At 39.1% G+C, this 22,307-nt stretch overlaps 1 long non-coding RNA gene across 1 annotated transcript; it reads left to right on the top strand.

The window, feature by feature from the left end:
• The first annotated feature begins 3,280 nt into the window (after positions 1–3,280).
• LOC115893477 lies at positions 3,281–20,948 on the top strand. The gene is made up of 3 exons (XR_004053473.1): positions 3,281–3,505; positions 10,653–10,744; positions 20,892–20,948. It is a non-coding gene; the product is annotated as an uncharacterized LOC115893477 (long non-coding RNA).
• The last annotated feature ends 1,359 nt before the right edge of the window (positions 20,949–22,307 follow it).

Here is a 22,307-nt window from a genome sequence, read left to right as displayed (position 1 = left end):
CTTCATATTTTTTGATGAACAGAAATCCCTCTTTATTTCTAACAGTAAGAATATTATTCTATTATTCAAGATAGCTGACATACATGGTGACTATCAAATGACAAACACTACTCAATTTACTCTGTTTAGAATAACTCATTTAATCTTCACGATATCCAGTAAAAGAAATCTTCACTCTACTTTTCAGATGACAAAACTGAGTCATGAGGACATTAAGTCATGTGATCAAGGTGATAGTCAGCGAGTGTTGGAGTCAGATACTCAAACAAGAATCTCCAAAGTGATTTCTTAAAAAAAAAAAAAAAGACAAATGACTTCTCCCCTGTCAAACCATGATGTTTGAGCTGAAATGAACAATACATCTAAGTACAGAATACAGAGACCAGACACAGATACCGGTACAGTTGACCCTTGAACAAAAAGGTGTTTGGGGTGCTGAACCCTTTTGCAGCTGAAGCTCCTCATATAACTTTTGAATCCACACAAAACTTAACTAGTAGCCCACTGTTGACTGGGAGACTTACCAATAACATAACTAGTTGATTAACATAGATTTTACATGTTACGTGTATCATATAACCATATTCTTATAATAAAGTAAGCCAGAGGAAACAGAATGTTTTTAGAAAATCATAAAAAAGAGAAAATGCATTTACAGTACTGTCCTGTACTTGTGGATACCTTAAGTTTACTTCCTGCATTCACTAGATAAATAGTCTGTCTGAAATAGCAGGCAAGCATGCTATAGATCTCCATCTACAACATGCATCAAGCAACTCAGGTTTTTCTCATCCTGCCATGACAATTTCTCTGCTTCTTGGGGACACTTCTAGCACCAGTAGTGGCATTTCCTATGGGTCCTAAGGTGTTATTTAAGCTTTATGATATTGCACTAAACACGATGAAAAATACTCAAGAACCTGGAGAGATCACTATTTACTGCAATACACAACATACTGAAGAGAAAACTTGCTTATGTGGAGATTAGTGTCCCCCAGAGTTTTAAGTGGACACTGGCAACAGTTGAACTCACTGCAGTAGCAGCATGAGGTGGCTACAAAATTCTTAAGATAGTGCAATGTGTACTAACATTAATTTATGTAGTTATGATTTAATACCGAATCTTTTTTTAATATTTATCTTAACTGTGAATGGCACCATGTATGGTCTCTGTGTGTGTAAGTGCTGATTAAGTTTTTACAACAGAGCTGTGTATATTTTATGGTAGTAAATGATAAAATACATGAGTATCTACATTTATCATATGCATTCATAACATATCCTCATTTTTCTTAATTTTTCTATATTTCTAAGCCAAAAAAATTCATCTGGGAGTTTTTTCAAATGGTTCTAAGTCTTTAAAAAATTTAGCAATATAGTTATGGGACAAAATCCATATATAAGTGGATCCATGTAGTTCAAACTTATGTTGTTCGAGGCTCAACTGTATATGTGGGAATCTGTACATAGTGAACGTGGCATACCAATCCCATGAAAAGGAAGTAACTATTCAATAAGGGATTTTGATAGTGAAAGTCTTGGAAGAAAAAAGTAAAAACAGAGCGCTACCTCACACCACTTATGTGTGTAAGTAAACAATGAATTAAAGACTGAGTGTACAAAAGAGAACTTTAAGACTATTTGAGAATGTATTAAAGAATGCCTTTATGAGTTTAAGGTAGGAAAAAATGTCTTAAAGAAGAACCAAAGCACAAACAATGATGGAAATGTCTGATATATTTAACTGATTTCAATGTAATAATGACATAAACAATTAAGAGACAAGATACAACATAGAATAGTTTAATCATACTTTAAGAGATAAAGAATAAGTATCCTGGAAACTTGTACAGATCAATACAAAAATTAGTCAACCCAAAAGAAGTGGGCCAAACCTTAGAACAGAGAACTCAAAAAAAGGATATCCAAGTGGCTAATAAATATGAGGAGACATGCAAGATCATTAGTAACAGAGAAAATACAATAAGACATTTTTTATAAATTTAGGCAAAGTGAAAATGTCTCAGTATAAACATGCACCAAATATGGGGAAACCAGAACTGTCATACAGTTAATGAAGATAGAAATTGTAGGGCAATCTAACTGTTCCTAGAAAAAATGAAAATGAATATAGATATAACCAAGGAACTCTAGTTCTATCTACACAGCTGTTCAATAAAGTGTTGTTTGAGGTAACAAAGATGTGGAAATAATCTACTTGTCCATCAGCAGGGGAATGAATGAAATGAAAAATTACACAGATCTATTGACTGTTGTAGCCGCTAGGATCTATATACGTAACAATGTGTGTAGATCTCATAACATTTAGTTTATTTATTTATTTATTTATTCATTTATTTATTGAGACAGAGTCTTGCTCTGTCACCCAGGCTGGAGTGCAATGGCACCATCTCGGCTTACTGCAACCTCCACTTTTTGGGTTAAACTGATTCTCCTGCTTCAGCCTCCCAAGTAGCTGGGATTACAGGCATCCACCACCACACCTGGCTAATTTTTATATTTTTAGTAGACACTGGAAGTTTCACCATGTTGGCCAGGCTGATATTGAACTTCTGGCCTCAGGTGATCCGCCCGTCTTGGCCTCCCAAAGTGCTGGGATTACAGGCATGAGCCACCACACCCGGCCAACATTGAGTTTTTAAATAGGCATCAAGGGGAGGAGGATAATTTGATAAAACCACACCTGACATATTATCTTGGCTGTGTAGAATTCTCAGTCTAAACTTGAAGAATATGCACCAAAACCATGATTGTTATTTCTTGAATTGAAGAGAAGCCTAGCAACAGAGGTCATGGGAGACCACAAAGATAGCTCTACATTTGACTTTGGAGAATTGTCATTATCAGTGCTCCTTGACTTTCCAAAAGAGAGTACAGTGTGCCAAAAGCTTTCACTGGATGTGGGAAAACAGCTGGATATCGGCACTTTTTACATAGAAGAGTGGTCCAAATTGACTGTGTCAAGTGAAGTAGCATAGAATTCAAATTACAATTGAAGAAGCCTCCCACCACCACACGCAACTCCCTAAACATTCCAAAGACTAATTTAGAAAGAAACTTAGCCAGACCATTGCTTGTCCTGATTTAGCAAGAATATGCAAAATATTGATAAAAGTAGCTGAGTAGAAAAAGGAGTGCAGGGGGAGCACTGTTTTATGCAAATTATTTGTGTGCTTATGTTTCTTGTCTTTCACTACCCAATTTTTTTTTTTTTTTTTTTTTTTTTTTTTTTTTTTTTTAATTTTAGGTATCTCAGGAGGGTATCTATCTGCCTGGGAAGAGATTGTCATGTTGCTGAAGAATAGCAAGCAGAAATTCAGTTCTCACATTCTGAATTAGAATATGAGCCAAGCTATCAATCTTCAGAGGTTTTGTTGAAAACCTGTTGGAGAAGTGTTAGTTCCTTGGGTCAGCTCCTTCAAGTTTGCATCGGGATGCCTGCTTTCACCCACCCCAGTGAGACTTGCTCACTCTTATCTTCCAGGTAAGAATTGGCAATTCCTAAAATTCGTGATGAGGTTGGATTGCAGATGTGGAAGTGCAGAGAAATAAAGGAATTCTGGAAATCTCTGAATCATGGATTCAGTGCATATTCTGCAAGTTTAGATTGAGAATTCTACACAGCCTAGATAATATGTCAGGTGTGGTTTTATCAAATTATCCTCCTCTCCTTGATGCCTATTTAAAAACTCAATGTTGGCTGGGTGTGGCGGCTCATGCCTGTAATCCCAGCACTTTGGGAGGCCAAGGCAGGCAGATCACCCTTTCTCCACATCTTCACCAGCATTTGTTACCTGGCTTTTGAATATAAGCCATTTTAATTGGGCTGAGATAATATCTCATTTAGGTTTGATTTGACTGTCTCTGATGATCTTGAGCATCTTCATATGCCTGTTTGCCATTTGTATGTCTTCCTCTGAGAAATGTCTGTTCAAATCTTTTGCCCATTTTGCTCAGATTATGAGATTTATTTCTATATTATTATTTGAGCTCCTTAAATATTTTGGTTATTAATCTCTTGTCAGAAGGGTAGTTTGCAACTCTTTTCTCCCATTTTGTAGGTTGTCTCTTCACTTTGTTGATTGTTCCCTTTGCTGTACAGAAGCTTTTTAATGTGATGTGATTCTGTCTATTTTTTTACTTTGGTTGCCTGTGGTTGTGGGGTGTTGCTCAAGAAATGTTTGCCTAGACCAATATCCTAGAGAGTTTCCCTCAGTGTTTTCCTGTAGTGCTTTCATAGTTTGAGGTCTTAGATTTATGTCTTTAAACCATTTTTATTTTTCATATGGTGAGAGAATAGTAGAGTTTTATTCTTCTGCATATGGATATCCAGTTTTCCCAGCACCATTTATTGAAGAGACTGTCTTTTCCCAAAGACAGAGGTGTTCTTGGCACCTCTGTTGAAAATGAGTTCACTGTAGGTGTGTGGATTTGTTTTGGGGTTCTCTAGTCTGTTCCATTGGTCTATATATCTGTTTTTATGTTAGTACCTGCTCTTTTGGTTTCAATAGCTCTGTTGTATAATTTGAAGTCAGGTAACGTGATTCCTCCAGTATTGCTGTTTTGCTTAAGACAGCTTTAGCTATCCTGGGTCTCTTGTGATTCCACATAAATTTAAGTATTATTTTTTTCTATTTCTGTGAAGAATGTCACTGGTATTTTGATAGGAATTATATCGAATCTATAGATTTCATTGGATAATATAGACATTTGAACAAAAATGATTTCTTCCAATCCATGAACTTGGAATATCTTTGCAGTTTTGCGTGTGTGTGTCCTCTTCAATTTCTTTCACCGGTATTTTCTGGTTTTTATTATGGAGATCTTTCACTTCTTTGGTTAATTCCTAGGTATTTAATTTTATTTGTGGCTACTGTGAGTGGGATTACTTTTGTGATTTCTTTTTTAGATTGTTCACTGTTGGCATATAAAAATGCTACTACTTATTTTTGTATGTGAGTATTGTATCCTGCAACATTACTTAATTTGTTTATCAGTTCCAATAGTCTTTTGGTGGAGTCTTTAGTTTTATCCAAGTGTAAGATTATGTTATCTGCAAACCAGGATAATTTGACTTCTTTCCAGTTTGGATGCCCTTTATTTCTCTTGGGTGATTCCTCTAGCTAAGACTTCCACTACTATGTTGCATAAGAGTAGTGAAAGTGGGCATCCTTGTCATGTTTCAGATCTTACAGGAAAGCCTTTCAGTTTTTTCCATTCATTATGACACTAGCTTAGGGTCTGTCATCTATGGCCTTCACTATGTTGAGGTATGCTCTTTCTATACCCAGGTTTTAAATAGTTTTTATCATGAAAGGATGTTGAATTTTATTAAATGCTTTTTCATCATTAGTTGAGACGATAAAAAGGTTTTTATTCTTCATTCTATTGATATGATGTATCACGTTGATTGATTTACATATGTTGAACCATCCTTGCATCCCAGGGATAAATCCTACTTGGTCATGATTAATGACCTTTCTAATGGATTCTTGAATTCTGTTTCCTACTACTTTGTTAAGGATTTTTGCATGAATATTCATCAGAGATATTGGGCTGCAGTTTTCTTTTTTGATGTGTCTTTGTCTGGTTTTGGTATCAAGTTAATACTGTCCTCATAGAATGACTTTGGAAGTAATTCCTCTTCCTCTGCTTTTCAGAATAGCTTTAGTAGGAATAGTATGACTTCTTCAAATGTTTGGTGGAATTCAGTAGTGAAGCCATCGAGTCCTCACCCTTACTTTACTGGGAGATCTTTTATTACAGCTTCAATCTCATTATTTGTTATTGGTCTACTCAGATTTTGGATTTCCTGCTGGTTCAATCTTGATAGTCTGTGTGTGTCTAGTGACCTATGCATTCCTTCTAGCTTTTCCAATTTATTGCCACATAGTTGCTCATGTAATTACTAATGATACTTTGAATTTCTGCAGTATCTGTTGCAATGTCTCCCTTTTCTGATTTTCTTAATTTGGATCTTCTGTCTTTTTTTTTTCTTAGTCTGACTAAAGGTTTGTCCATTTCATTTAACTTTTGATACCACAACTTTTTGTTTCATTGATCTTTTGCATTGTTTTACTCATTTCAATTTCATTAATTTCTGCTCTGATCTTTATTATTTCTATTCTTCTACTAATTTTGGATTATATTTGTTCTTGCCTTTTTACTTCTTTAAAATGCATCATTAGGTTGTTTATTTGAAGTTTTTTCTCTTTTTTATGTGGGCACTTATAGCTCTAAACTTCCATCTTAGTACTGCTTTTACTGTATCCTATAGGTTTTAGTATATGGTGTTTCCATTATGATTTGTTTCAGGAAATTCTTCAGTTTCCTTCTTAATTTCTTCACTAACCCACTGGACATTAAGGAGCATATTGGTTCATTTCCATGTGTTTGTATAATTTCCAAAATTCCTCTGGTTATTGATTTCTAGTTTTGTTCCACTGTGGCCAGAGAAGATGGTTGGTATTATTTGAATTTTTTGTATGTTTTAGGATGAATTTTCTGACCTAATATATGGTCTGGTCTCGGGAATGATCCATATGCTGAGGAAAAGAATGTGCATTTTACAGCTGTTGGTTGAAATGTCCTGTTAATATCTATTTGGTAATAAGGCAGACCAAATCTGATGTAGAACCTTCTATTATTATACTATCTTGCTCTGCCAATTCCTCCAGTTTAAACAATTACATACACCCATGTAATCATCACTCTAAATGAGATGCAGAACATTCCCATATGCCCGGAGATTCTCTCATGCCTGGAACTTTCCAGTCAATTCTCACTCGTACTAGAGGCAACCACGATCTAAGTTCTATGATCACGGCTTAGTTTGGCTTTTTTTTTTTTTTTTTGGAGTGAATATAAAATGAATCATTCCGTTTCCAGTTCATTCCTTTTTATAACTGAATATTATTGTAATAAGCTATAGTTTTTCCACTCATCTGTTCAGACATGTGAATTATTCACAGTTCCTGATTTTTTATTGATTGGGTAAATACCTAGGAAGAAAAATAGCTGTGGATAGATGAGAGCTCAAGTTTACAGAACATTGACAAACAGTTTTTCAAAGGAGCTATATAATGTTACATTCCCACAAGCAATGTATGTGAAAGTAATTTGCTCTGAACATGGTACAGTTCACCAGAACCAGAGTACATGGTCCTAAGAAGTCCAGGAGTAAAACAGAATGGTCCATCATGCCAATGTCAACATGTTTGCTTCTTGCCCTTGTGACTTCCAGTATTCAAACGGACATGTTTTCACCAGGGGTCACAACAATAATTCCATAAAATAAAAGCTGAAATTCTCATGTGGCCATTTCTATCTCCTCACATCTCTAAATAACCAAAGAAAAACTATAATTTCAGCAGGGGAAACCAGTGTTTATTGTCTCAAGGAAATTATGTTTTCAAAACACAATGAAACCTGAAGTAAAGTTGCAGGTCAGGCTTGTTATGGAACAGACTCTGAGACTTCAGTATCAAGATCTTTCTTAACAAGTGTGCTTGGGTTCCATATCTGAGAAAAGAAGAGGAAGGAAGCATGTTTGAGCATAGGGAAAATTGGAGCTGTGGATTAGCCCGAAGGTACTTTCAGCGGATCCTGCAGTGAGATCTGGAGCTGAAATGGCCCTTCAGCCATGTCCTAAGTTGAGCAGAAATGGCCAAGCTTTATGCTCCAGTAGTGAGCAATCATGGGATGTGGACCAAATTGGGGAAGAGGCATGGCCTTGGGTGAGGCAGCTCTCTGCAACTGAAGGCTGTCTGCTTACTGAACTCCAGGGCCAATGAGGCTTTTACTTATCACATAAAAGTTTCTTCCTTGCTCATGCAAGATGTACTGAGGGCCCAGCAGTTCTCTAGGGCTACTCTCTTCCAGTTAATGCAGTGTGCTTTCATCTTTGGTTCTACCATGTCTCCATTAGCTTAACCCTTTTCAGCCAGGTATCTCGCTCGATTCTTCTCTGTGCCTGGAGACCCTGCATTCAGTCTCTCAGCTTGAATTTTCCAAAGAATAAACTTCTTGTTATGTCAAGAAAGACAAAGTTGCCTGAATGAATGGGAGAGACAGGATAGTAAGAGTTTTTCTGCTCTTTAGTGAGAACTTTAGACAAGCACTAAGTTTTGATTACTCATGCTTCAAAATGTACACCCTTCCTGAAATTCTGGATGGGAGTGGGGAAGTTAAGGAAGGGTGGTACTAAGGTGGGCAGTGGTTTGCTTCTCTGAATGTTTCCTTCTTCATCAAAACTGTCATTTTCAATGTTAAAAATATACTCTGGATTTTTCCATTTCTGTGCATTTGCAATACTAACAAGTAAGTATAAGCAACTGTCACTCTCACTTGTATTATAAATAGTCTAATTGCTTCTCCTACTCACACATTCTCCACAGAACAACTAAGCTGATTACTTAAATGTGTCATTCACATCTTTTCCACTGCTGTTTTAATGCCTTCTCATCTCAAGTTGAAGGAACACCACATAATGCACCTGACATGAGACACAAGGCCCTCCATGCTCTGCCCCCTGCCTCTCTCCCTTCCTCTCTATGTCCCAGACACAAATAAGCTTCTTTTGTGTTCCTGGAAACACAAACTCACAAGTTCTATGTTAGGTCTGTTGTACTTGCTGGTCCCTGCAAGCAGGGAATTCTTCTCCAGACCTCCCCATTTTATAATTGGGTCCCCAAAGTCTCCTGCTCAGTGAATCCTTCTGAGACCGGCCACTCAACCAGCCCCAGCTCATTCTGCTCTGTTGTCCAATCCTTCTTTAGTTTCTATACAGCACACATTCCTGACTGAAACCTTGTTCATTTATTTAGGGACAATATTGGGTTGAGTGAATTACCAGTGTGAAGTATACAAACAGCTTTGAAAAGGCAGTAGAGAGAAGATAGTCAGATGGCCCCTTAAGCCTAGGGCTGCTCATCTTTCCCAGCAATTTGGGTCCTGCTATTTAGCTGAGAACCAGGCTGGGCCTAAGGCCAGCCTCAAAGCATGACTGCAACCCAGTACTCCCACCTGGCCAGACAGCCAGAACCCCACAACCATGCGCTGAGCTCAGCATCACCACACAGCGTAACCAGCCCATAAAATACATTTTGCCTTAAAAGTTTTCAACTAATTATGAAGAAAAATGCATGGAGAATAACCTCCTTTCCAAGTTGTTTGAAACTACAGTCTTAGCAGAAAGTCAGATCTTACATTTTGGTGACTTTTATTCATTTGTGAACAAATACTGGTGACATCACATTTTGAATACCTCAATGACTCAGTAAGATAATACCTTTTTTCTAACTCTATTGACCTAATAGGTCATAAGAGGCTAGTTTTGCTAGAACGGGATAGTTGGGGCAGGGGTAGGTAAGGGAAGAAGATTGAAGGGGAACCACATTGTGAACTCTTCAGAAGTGCAACAGCTTCCATAGTTGTTCCAGCAATTGGGACGCTGGGATAGATGAGTTCCCAGTAAACCCAAGAAGACCTCGTTCTCAGAGACACTCATGTCCAATGGATGAAATCTCAGCTGGTGACGTAGAAGTAGAAGTGTCAAGGTATTGAAAGGTCTGGGAGGATAAAGAATATATGGTGAATTTGGTAACGACCTTGGACTCAGCAGCACCCAGAATCCTCACCAGAGGGGCTATCTCAGCACCAGGAGGCTCTATAACTGTAATGGTCTGCAAATTTGCCCAAAGTTGTGAGATGTAAATTTGAGCAATATCAAGAAGCCATCACCGAGCAAAACAGTGAGATATAAAAGCTGGCCATGGGCTCAGGGGCAGGGTTCAGCAGCTCCTGGAATCCTTGGCAGGATGCTGGATCCTGGGATCAGTAGTCCAGGCCTGTCCATCAATGCTCCATCTGTGGACAGGGGCTGAGGCTCAGGGCCTGACACCTAAGGTAAGAAAGATGTGGAAATAATCTACTTATCCATCAGCAGGGAAATAAAATGAAAAATTACACAGATCGGTTGACTCAGCTGGAGTCACTAGGATCTATATATATAGCAATGTATTCAGAACTTGTAACATTAAGTTTTTAAATGGGGGGCGGGCAGGAGGAGAAGTTGGTAAAGCCACACCTGACATATTATCTTGGCTGTGTAAAATTATGTGTGTAAACATGAAGAATGTGCAGAGAACACATGATTATTATTTCTCAGAAATGAAGTGAAGCCTAGCAATGGAGGTCACGGGAGAGGGCAAAGATGGCTGTACACTTGCCTTTAGATAGTTTTCATTATCAATGTTTCTTGATTTTCCAAAGTAGAATACAGCATGGCAAAAGGTTAATATTGAACATGGGCAAACAGCTGAATATGGGCACCATCTGTCAAGAAAAGCAGTCCAAATTGAGTGTGTCAAAATAAAGTAACATAGAATTCTAACTACAATTGCTTGAAGAAGCCCTCCACAACCACAAGCAACTTCCTGAATTTTCTAAAGGCTAATTTATAAACTACTTTAGCTGTACCATTGCTTGCTTTTGTTTGGCAAAATAATGCAAAATACTGACAAAGTAGCTGAGTAGAAACAGGAGTGCAATAGGAGCAATATTTTCTAAAAATTCTCTATGTGTCTATGTTTCTTGTCTTCACAACTCAGTATATTTTTTTTTAATTTTAGGTGTCCCAGGGCATCTATCTGCCTGGAAAGAGACTGAGATGTCGCTGAAGGATAACAAGCAGATGTTCAATTCTAACGTTCCAAATTAGAATGTGAGCTAAGCTATCATCTGAGATTTTTCAGAACTTCTTTATTTCTCTCCATTTCCTTAGCCACAACCCAACATTATCACCTAATTTTAATTGCCAATTATTCGCCTCAATTTAAGAGTGAGAAAGTCTCACTTTCCACTGGGGTGGGTGGAAGCAGGCATCCAGATGCCAACTTGATGGAGCTGACCCAAGAAACTGACACTTCTCCAACAGATTTCCAACCCAACCTCTGTTTAGCCTCATTTTTATTCCCAACTCCAGGAGTACCTGGTGTCACAAAATCTTCATTCCTTTTGGTTCTGCACTGGGGATTGTGTTGCTCTCCAGCTTTTTTTCCCTGCCAACCTAGAATTTAGCTTTCCAGAGTTTCTTAAGATGGTTCCCACTTTTCCAACTCCCCTATGTTATCTCCTATTCAGTTTTCTCCAGTTTAAAACACATGCAATAAAACTTATAGATCTTAGGTCTCCACATCGGTGAGTTTTAACAATTATATAAACCCATGTAATCATCACCCAAAACAAGATGTAGGTCATTCCCACAGCCTGGAACTTTCCAGTTAATTCCCATGGTAGGTAATCATGTTCTAAATTCTATGACCACAACTTAGCTTGGTTTATTTTTTAAATGAATATAAATGCAGTTGTACAGTATGTTTTCCATTCGATCTGGTTTTTCTTTTTCCCAAATCATATGTTTGTAAGATCCATCTATCCTGTTGCATGTGCCAGAGTTCGTTACTTTTTACTGCTGAATAATATTTTAATACGCTACAGTTTTTCTATTTACCTGTTCAAAGACATATGCATTTTTCATAGTTCTTGATTCTTATGAATTGGGTAGATAATTAGGGGAAGACCTTCTAGGCATAGATGTCTGCATAGGTTTATGGAAGACTGACACACAGTTTCCAAAGCAGCTGTACCATGTCACATTTCCAGTCGCAATGCATGTGAGAGCCCATTGCTCTGGACATAGGACTGTTCCTTTCACAGCCAGAGAGCATGGTTCCAGTAAATCTGGGTGAAAAACTGGGAATGATCCATCATGCCTGCCAAAGGCAAAATGTTTGCTTTTTGTCCTTGTGACTTCAGGTGTTCAAAGGGACATATTTTCATTGGCAGCGGGGGAGGGTCACAGCAATAATTCCATAAATTGGAAGTTGAGATTCTCATGTGGCCATTTCTGTCTCTTCACATCACTGAATAACCATGCAAAGAAGAACTATAATTTCAGCAGGGGGCATTGATCTTTATTCTCTCATGGAAATTATGCTCTTCGAAACACAAACAAACCTAAAGTACAGTTGCAGTCAGGTTCACTACAGAGCACACGCTAAGACTTCAGCAGAAAGATCTTTCTTAAAGAGTGCCCTTAAGATCCATATCTGAGAAAGAAAGAGGAAGGAAGCAGTTTTGAGCTCAGGGAAAAGTTTATCTGTGGCTCAGGGCCAAAGATAGTCTCAGCGGATCCTGCAGGCAGCTCTGGAGCTCAAATGGCCCTTCCGGGGTGTCCTGAATTCAGCAGAGTTGGCCAAGCTTTATGCTGCAGCGCTGAGCAGTCACTGGATGTGGGCCAAACTGGGAAGAGGCATGGCCTTGAGTGAGGCAGCTCTCTGCAGCTGTAGGCTGTCTGCCTACTGCAGTACAGGGCCAATGAGGCTTTTACCTATCGCATAAAAGTTTATTCCTTGGTCATGCAAGATGTACTGTGGGTCGAGCAGCTCTCTAGGGCTACTCCCTTCCAGGGAATGCAGTGTGCCCTCATCTTGTGTTTCCACCATCTCAGTATTAGCTGAGTATTATTCCCCTTTTCAGCCAGGCTGCTCACTCTCATCCTCATTTGTGCCTGGAGTCCCTGAGTTCAGACTCTCAGCTTCAATTTTCCTAAGAATAAACTTCCATCTCTTGTTACAGTAGGAATGACAAAGCCACCTAACTGAATGAGAGAGACAGGAAGATGTGGGTTTTTCTGTTCTTTATTAAAAACTTTAGACAAACACCAATTTTTTATTACTTTGGCCTTGAAATTTACAGATGCTTCAAAATTGAGAGCCTTACTAAAATTCTGTGGGGGCAATTAAGGAAGGCTTAATATTAAGAGGAGAAGTGGCTTGCTGTAATTTTAATTTACAAAATATATGTGAGTTTGTCCATTTCTGTGCATTTTGTTTGTTTGTTTTTTCTGAGACAGAGTCTTGCTCTGTCACCCAGGTTGGAGTGCAGTGGCATGATCTCAGCTCGCTGCAACCTCTGCGTCCTAGGTTCAAGCAATTCTTTTGCCTCAGCCTCCCAAGTAGCTGGGACTACAAGCATGCACCACGACGCCCAGCTAATTTTTGTATTTTTAGTGCAGATGGGGTTTCACCATGTTGATCAGGCTGGTCTCAAACTCCTGACCTCAAGTGATCTGCCCACTTTGGCCTCCCAAAGTGCTGGGATTAAAGGCATGAGCCACCACGCCTGGCCACTGCTGTGCATTTTCAATGCTAACATAAATCTAAGCAACTGTCACTCTCACTTGTATTATTTAGATGGTCTAACCGCTTCTGCCCACACACTCTCCACAGAGCAACTAAGCTGATTATTTAAATGTATAAATCACATTTTGTCAACTGCTGTTTAAAACTTCCAGTGCCTTCTCATTTCGAGTTGAACACACATCAAATAATGTACTTCACGTGAGAGCCAGGGCCCTACATGCTTTGCCCCCTGCCTCTCTCCCTCTTTGTGTGTATGCCCCTGTCTATGCCCCAGGCACAAATGAGCTGCTTTGTATTCCTGGAAAAACAAAATCACTAAGTTCAAGGGTAGATCTGTTGCACTTGCTGTTCCCTGATGGTGGGAAAATCTACTCTGGACCTCCCAATTTTGTGTTTGATCCCAAAAAGGTCTCTTGCTTTGTGAAGCTTTCCAGGACCTGCAATTCCATCAGCCCCTGCCTATTCTGCTCTGTCATCCAGCCCTGCTTTAGTTTCTGCACAGCACACGTTCCTGACTGAAACTGTCTTGTTCCCTTACTGGGGACTTGTTTATTGGGCTGAGTCAATGAATTAGCAATGTCAAACAGACCTATAGCTTTGAAGAGCCAGTGGAGTTTGGCTGTTTTGGCTTATGTTTCCCTCTTACCTAAACTTGCTCAACAGAGAATTTTGAACTTTCAGGGAAAGTGCATCTTTTTATTTTCAGAGTTTTAGAATCAATTTCTAGTTTTATTTCATGGTAATCATACTGCATGTTCTCACTTATAAGTGGGAGCTAAATTCTGAGAACTCATAGACACAAAGAAGGGAACAACAGACACTGGGGTGTACTTGAGGGTGGAGGGTGGGAAGAGGGAGAGGAGTAGATAGATAGATAGATAGATAGATAGATAGTACTAAGCTTAGTATCTAGGTGTTTAAATAATCTGTACAACAAACCCCTATAACACAAATTTATCTATATAAAAAAGCAGCACATATACCCTTGACCCTAAAATGAAAGTTTTTTTTTTTTTTTTTTTTTTTTTTTGAGACAGAGTCTCGCTCTGTCGCCCAGCCTGGAGTGCAGTGGCCGGATCTCAGCTCACTGCAAGCTCCGCCTCCCGGGTTTACGCCATTCTCTTGCCTCAGCCTCCCGAGTAGCTGGGACTACAGGCGCTCGCCACCTCGCCTGGCTAGTTTTTTGTATTTTTTGGTAAAGACGGGGTTTCACCGGGTTAGCCAGGATGGTCTTGATCTCCTGACCTCGTGATCCGCCCGTCTCAGCCTCCCAAAGTGCTGAGATTACAGGCTTGAGCCACCGCGCCCGGCCTCTTTTTTTTTTAAAAAAAAAAAATAATGTTTGGCCAGGTGCGGTGGCTCATGCCCGTAATCCCAGCACTTTGGGGATTCAAGACAGGCAGATCAGCTGAGGTCAGGAGTTCGAGACCAGCCTGGGCAACATGGCGAAACTCCATCTCTTCTAAAAATACAAAAATTAGCTGGGCATAGTGGTACACACCTGTAGTTCCAGCACTTTGGGAGGCCGAGATGGGCAGATCACCTGAGGTCAGGAGTTCGAGACCAGCCTGGCCAGCCCCATCTCTACTAAAACTGCAAAAAATTAGCTGGCCATGGTGGCACACACCTGTAATCGCAGCTACTCACTTGGGAGGCTGAAGCAGGATAACTGCTTGAACCGGTAGGCGGAGGTTGCAGTGAGCTGAGATCGTACCACTGCACTCTAGCCTGGGTGACAGAACGAGACCCTATCTCAAAAAAAAAAGATACTTTCTCATTCTTTTGAAATTATAAGTTATTCATGTTTTCTTTTCACCCTAATATATTGTCAAATTTTGTGAATTATCCATTGGTACTTGAAAATAAGGGGATATTTTCTATTACTGGGTACATAATTCTACCTTATTGTTAATGTTGTTTGTTTTCTATATCCCTATATTTTTCCTTTTTTTTTTTTGTCTTGGATACAGTAAAGTTACTTAAATTCTTCTGTTTTAAAAGTACTACTCAAACTTGTCTTCTAGAAACTATAATTTATCCTTAATGAAACTCACGTGAGTGCTAGCCTGGATCTCAAATTTCTGGCCTAAACCTGCACCATAAAAAGGAGAGCCCTATACCATAAAAGAGAAAAGAAATAGTACTTTACCAGAACTTTCTTTTCCAACTGTGGTAAAATCCACTTTGGACCCTACAGCCCATGCCCACCCCTCCTGTTTTCCCCCTAGAAACACAAGCCCAGCACAGAAAGCTCCCTGGGTAACCCTTTGACCAAGCACTGCCTGAGCCCAGCACAGGGGCCTGGGACACCTGCCTCTGGATTGTCTGGGCAAGCGCTCACCCTGTGTGAATACGGGCAGGACTTGGTAGCCTCTGAGACCAGAAGGCCAGGAAGAAGGAAGCCCACTAGAAGCAGCACTCATTACCCACCCACGCTCACTCTGAGAGAAGCACACAAGCTTTGCGTTGCCCATTGTATGCCAGGTAAAGGGATCCTGTGAGCCTCAGTGCACATACAGTGCTGGCTGTGAGCTTGGCAAGAGCTTCCTGGCTCCATATAGCCACCTGGTCACCATGCCCAGCTTCCCGCAGAGCCATGTTGTACCCATAGTGAGTTACCGCCAGCAGGAATAAAAAGATGTGGAGCACAACTCTCCCCCAGCTCTGCAGATTATGTGAAGACTGAAAATGCTGTTTCAAAGCCAAGGAGACATCCATGATAAGGGGATATTGAGAGAAACTTTAGACTGCTAAACCTGGGACTTAGGATAGAACTGAGAGATCCATGAATTCCCTGAAATAGTGATAGATGCTGGTGTGCATATATTTGGCAGAGAAGTACAAGGCATGCAGCTGTCAGTAGTTTCCTAAAATTCAGGAGAAGTGACACAATTAAGCTTTAATCTAAAATTTTAATTAAATTTAATTACAATTTTTGAATTTAAGATGACAATAAAAACTGATTTACAGAAGGTATTTAATCAGCTCTCCAGTCAAGGCAGATGCAAAGGGATATTAATGATGTTCAGTGAAGAATGTATAACCTACTCTAAAAGGTGATGCAACGGTTTTACCAGGGGCTCATGAAGACATGTTTACGTCAGTGTTCAAAACAGCACCATGAACAGAGCCAAAAGGTGGAAACCACATAAGTGTTCATCAGTGGAAAAATCGATAAACAAAATGTGGTATATAAATACAGTGGAATATTATTCAGCCTTGAAAAGGAAGGAACTCTGTCTGACACATGCTACAACATGGATGAATCTTGAGGACATCATGCTAAGTAAAATAAGTTAGATATGAAAGGACAAATATTGTATCATTGCACTTGTATGAGGTACTTAAAATAGTGAAATTATTCAAGAAATAAAAGAAGGGATACCAGCAGCTGGGGCAGGCTATAATGAGGCATTACTGTTTAATGGATAGAGTCCTAGTCTGTGATGATGAAAACATTCTGGAGATAGAAGGTGGTGATAGTTGTACAACAATGGGAATGTCCTTAAAGCAGCTAAACTATACACTTAAAATGGTGAAAACTGTAATTTATACATGTATACTATACCAAAACAAAAATAATTAAAAATTTAATGGAAGAAAAAGTTGCATGGCTACTTATAAAGGCCGTATTTTCATTGTGAAATTTAGCCTTTAGCATTATGAAGAGTCCTTCTATGTCCCTTTGGTCTACATTTGTTTGATATTAAGATCTACCACCTCTGTTTTCTTTTGCTTGCATTTTCCTTGGTATAGTTTTGCCCATTCTTTTAGTTTCAGTTTTTCTGAATCAGTTACTTTTAGATATATCTCCTTAAAATTGTGATTTTAAGATGTTTTCAGGATTTTCCCTTTCTTACATGTCAGATACACACTAGGAGTATCAAATTCAACAAACAGGAGGCAGCATTTGGTAATCTTGAAAATGTGTTAGTTCTTGAGTCAAAGAGACTAATATACAGGTCCAGACCCGAACTTTGCTTGGCTGGGAGCCTTCTGTGGCTCCTGTAGTTGGGGTCAGAGGGGCAGCCACATTTGGCAACATGTTCAACAGTCATGGGTTCAGAGGATTGAGATCTTGCGTTGAAGGCAAATATCTCCAAATTCTGAGGTGCAGCTCTGTCTAGCTTTAGCGCCAGGAGATGAGTCAGGGGCTTAGGACATTCTGGCAACCTCCCTAGGGGCCAGGACCCTAGAGGCATGAGTGGTCCATTGCTTCAATCTCATCCAGCTTCACAGGGGCTGTGCAATCTGGAGCAGCATCCCTGCAGAACTTTTTCAAAGGCACAATGACATTGGGAAGAGTCAGGGGAACAATGTCAGAGAGTAGTGCTCTGAGTAGTGCTACTTAGGGATAGCAGGCACAGGGGCCAGGGTGCATGGGTTCATCAGGATTCAGTGGGGACCCAAGGGTTGAAGATCGGGGCACAGCAGCACCCAGAAGCCTTGGCAAGATGCTGAAGCCCAGAGTTCAAAGGTGCAACTTTGTCCATCAAAACTTCATCTGTATACAGTGGATGAGGCTCAGGGCCCGGAGCTGAGTGCACTGTGCCCACCGAGAGGGGCCTCCTGGCCTGAGCCACAATGGTTGGCTCCTGAGCCCCCAGTTCCAGAGCACAACGACCATGACCACGACCATGTCTGCCAGTTTGGGGATGAAGATCTGGGGTGGAGAGAATGAGGGTCAGCAATGGGATCCAGCCGGGCTTCTGGGAGCTGCAGTTCATGGTGGCCTCGCTATGGGAAGCAGCCCCTAGGGCCGCTGAAGGACGTAGGCATGGAGAGCACATAAGGGCACCCACGGCCACAGGCAAACTGGGGCTTTGAGTTCAGTGAACAGGGAGATGCCTCAGGCCTAACACAGCTCTCCTAGTCAACTGGGCCTCCCTCTAGGTGCCCAGCTGCTGGCTGTCTGGTGCCCTGGGCTCCGTGTGGTCCACGATTGCCCAGTCTTGCCTGTGTTTCCACAGCTCATAGGGTTCAGTTTGCAGGATGTGCACAAAGGCGTCCATGGGAAAAAGTCACCCTTGACCCCCGGCAGCCACACTGGAAGGCCACTTTGCTGTAATCAATCCATGATGGGGTCATGAAACTGATGTCCTTCACCCAAGAGCTAGCCGGATTTGACTTATAAAGGTCCTTTTTTAAAAAGCAATTTTAAAACAGAGTTAACTAAGAGGCTGAAAATTAAGAGCTTGAAAAAGGCAAAATAGGACAAATATTAAAAAAAGAAACCGGGGATAGCAGTGTATTTATAGGATCAAAGCGGCACATTTTATAACTATCAAAAAGAAAACTTCACTAGCAACATATTACAGTAATGGACATCATACACCTAACCATGTGGCACTGAGTCATAGAAAATGCAGCCCGAGAATTATAAGGTAAAACTGATGATTTCTGCAATTATGGTAGGAGTTTTGATTGCTTTTTTTAACACCATTCTCTCTGAAAGTGACAAAGGAGAGAAGAAAATTAATAATGCTGTAAGAGTTTGAACAAACTTAACAACCTTGATCATATAACTCACCACCACCATAAAACAAAGAAAAATGCTTTACAATAGATATGAAACATTTACAAAAATTTAGCAATTCGGGGTACAAAATAAATATCAATTAAAATTCCATACAATCAGTATATTGAGCACAATCTTGATCACAATTAAATATAATTTAAAGTCAACAAAAAGAGTTGAACCCAACCGTATTTATTTCAAAATTAATATCCATGTTTGTAAAAGTCTATTCATCTTTATGTTCAACTCGGCAGTTGGTAAAAACCAAAACCAAACAAAACAGAAATAGGCAATAAAAATGAAAGATTAAAATAGTGAGAGAATGATAAACAAAAGAGAAAAAACAAAGATACACACAAAAAAGAGATGATTAATGAAACTGAAATCTGATGCCTTCAAAGAAAAATAAAATAAAGAATTGGCAATACTGATGAAGAAAAAGAAAAGGAAATGTATTGGACAAGTCTGGGATATCTTGCAGTGCTTGAAAACAAGGATGTTTTAAACACAAACAAACAAAAACCTTGATGGGGGTACGGCAATGGGGCAAAGGAATGAATACAAACAGCTCCCAATGGCCAAAACTTGAACAAACTTAGCAAAAAAAAAGTAATCTTGAATTATAATCAGAAGTACAAAATAAATATCTATGAGTTCATACTGATATAAATAAATGATTGAATTAACAAATTGAAGAAAAGAGACAAATCTCTCTTGTAGCAGAATTCCAAATAAATTATACAGATGCTATACCCTAAATAACAGGGAGAATAATACTCTGCTGCTTTTTAAATTGTTTTCTTCAAATGACATATAAAAATTGTGTATACCATGGAATACTATGCAGTCATAAAAAGGGATGAGTTCATGTCCTTTGTAGGGACATAGATGCAGCTGGAAACCATCATTCTCAGCAAAGTATCACAAGAATGGAAAACCAAACACTGCATGTTCTCACTCATAGGTGGGAATTGAAGAATGAGAACACTTGCACACAGGAAGGGGAACATCACACACTGGGGTCTGTTGTGGGGTGGGGGGAGAGGGGAGGGATAGCATTAGGAGATATACCTAATGTAAATGACGAGTTAATGGGTGCAGCACACCAACATGGCACGTGTATACATATGTAACAAACCTGCACATTGTGCACATGTACCCTAGAACTTAAAGTGGAATAAAAAATAAATAAATAAAAATTGTGTATATTGATGGTGTACAACATGACGTTTTGATATATGTATACATTGTGGAATAAGTCAATCAAACTAATTAACATATGCATTATCTCACATATCTTGTATAGTGAGAGCACAAATCTACCCTCTTAGCAATCGTCAAGTATACATTATTAACTATAGTCACCATGCTATATAATAAATCTCCAGAACCTGCTCCTCTCAAACTAAAATTTTGTACCCATTGATGAACACTTCAATGTCCCCACCCTTCAGCTTCTGATAACTACCATTAAACTCTCTGCTTCTATGAGTTTGACTCTTTTAGCTTCCACATATAAATGAGTTCACGCAGTATTTGTTCTCCTGTGTGACTTATTTAACTTAGCATGATGTCTTCCAGGTTCATTGATGTTGTTGCAAATGACAGGATTTCAGTCTTTTTAAGGCTGAATAGAATTCTATTGTATATATATACAACAGTTTCTTTATCCATTCATTCATCCACTGAGAGACACAGGTTGACACCATATCTTGGCTATTGTGAAAAATGCTGTAATGAAAATGAGCATAGGCGTGCGGCTATCTCTTCAACGTGCTGCTTTCATTTCCTTTAGATATATACATGTCAAATAAAATTCTAAGAGGCCATTGATTTGGACTGGGCTCCTGCACAAGGCTCAACAGACCAAACCAATATGGAGTTTAATCATGATAGCTGAGCTTCAGTTAATCACAGAAGGTCCTGTAACCAATTAACCAACTAAGTTATAACTAATTAAGTTGTCTCTATACCTCACTTCTGTTTACCATAAATGCTGCCAGATCACTTTGTTGGCCAGCGTCCTCTGAACTTGTTTTGGTTTTGGGGGCTGTCCAATTTGAGAATTGTTTTTTGTGTTGTTTTATTTTGTTTTACTTAAATAAACTCTGTTAAATTTAAGTCTAAGGGTTTTTTTCTTTTAACAGATTGGCGTGGTCAGCAGGATCTGAAGCAGAACTCCAGTGATTCCCAGGGGGACCGGCTAACCAGGTATAGTTACCTGCATTGTGCTTATTTTTTTCTTGCTGCATCTGGGGCTCATGAGTAAGTTCTCTCTTGGATTCCAAAGCTCCACAGATTTGTGCTTTGAGCTATCTTTGAACAAAGTTTTGATCCAGATTAGATTTGAAAGTTGATTCTAGAATCATGAATAAAAGATCTTTCTTTTTGCCTTGAGCCCCAAATCTGAGGTTAATTTGTGCTATGAGAGAGCACATGACCTTGAACTGGGTACCAAGGACTATCTTGTGCTGTAAGAAGGCATATAACCTTTGGGGTTTCCAGTGTCTAGATCAGACAGAAACTGGACTACAAGATAGGGAGTTCATTTGGATTAAGGAGTCTAGAACTCTCTGTCCTAGCAGACCATGAATCGTGAGTTCATGTAAATCTAAAAAGTCTAGAACTCCTCCATCTGTAACTCCAGTTAATTTTATATACAGTACAAGAACTATGCTTTTATAGATAAATGGGTGAACCTTACCAAAGGTAAGTTAGGGTTACTGTGGCCACAGTGAGGAAGTTTTAATTCAGATAAAGCTTTTCAATTTTGAGGCACAGTAGAAAAGCAAAGATTAATTTCAAAAGATACAGAAAAAGCATTCAATAAAATTCAACATCCCAAGGCTGACAAAGCCACAGATAGCATCATACTTAATGGGAAAAAGCTAAAAGCCTTTTCTCTAAGATCTGGAACAAGACAAGGATGCCCACTTTCACCACTTTTATTCATTATAGTACTAGAAATCCTAGTTACAGCAATTACACAAGAATAAGAAATAAAGGGCATTTGTATTGGAGAGGAAGAAGTCAAATAGTCCTTGTTTCCAGATTATATACTCTTTTAATTAGAAGAAACTAATGACCACCAAAAAACTGTTTGAATTGACAAATGAATTTAATAAAGTTCCAGGATACAAAATCAATGTGCAAAAATCAGTAGCATTTCTATATGCTAACTGCAAATAATCTGAAAACGAAATCAAGAAAACAGTTCCATTTACAATAGCTGCAAAAAAATAAAATAAAATACCTAGGGATTAATTTAACCAAATAAATGATGGATCTCTACAATTAAAACTATAAAACACTGATAAAAAATGCAGTACACAAAAAAATGGAAAGATATTTCATGTTCATGGATTAGAATAATTAATATTACTAAAATGTCCATACTACCCAAAGGGATCTACAGCTTTACTGCAATCCCTCTCAAAATACCAGTGATATTCTTCACAGACATAGAAGAAAAGCAATCCTAAAACTTATATGGAGCCACAAAAGACACCAAATCGTCAAAGCAATTCTGAGCAAAAAGAACAAAGCTGGAGGTATCACATTAC

This window comes from Rhinopithecus roxellana, chromosome 15 (genome assembly GCF_007565055.1).
Source record: "Rhinopithecus roxellana isolate Shanxi Qingling chromosome 15, ASM756505v1, whole genome shotgun sequence".
Classification (NCBI taxonomy): domain Eukaryota; kingdom Metazoa; phylum Chordata; class Mammalia; order Primates; family Cercopithecidae; genus Rhinopithecus; species Rhinopithecus roxellana.
Note: the sequence above shows the minus strand (reverse complement) of the source record. Positions and strands in the feature narration are given on the sequence as shown.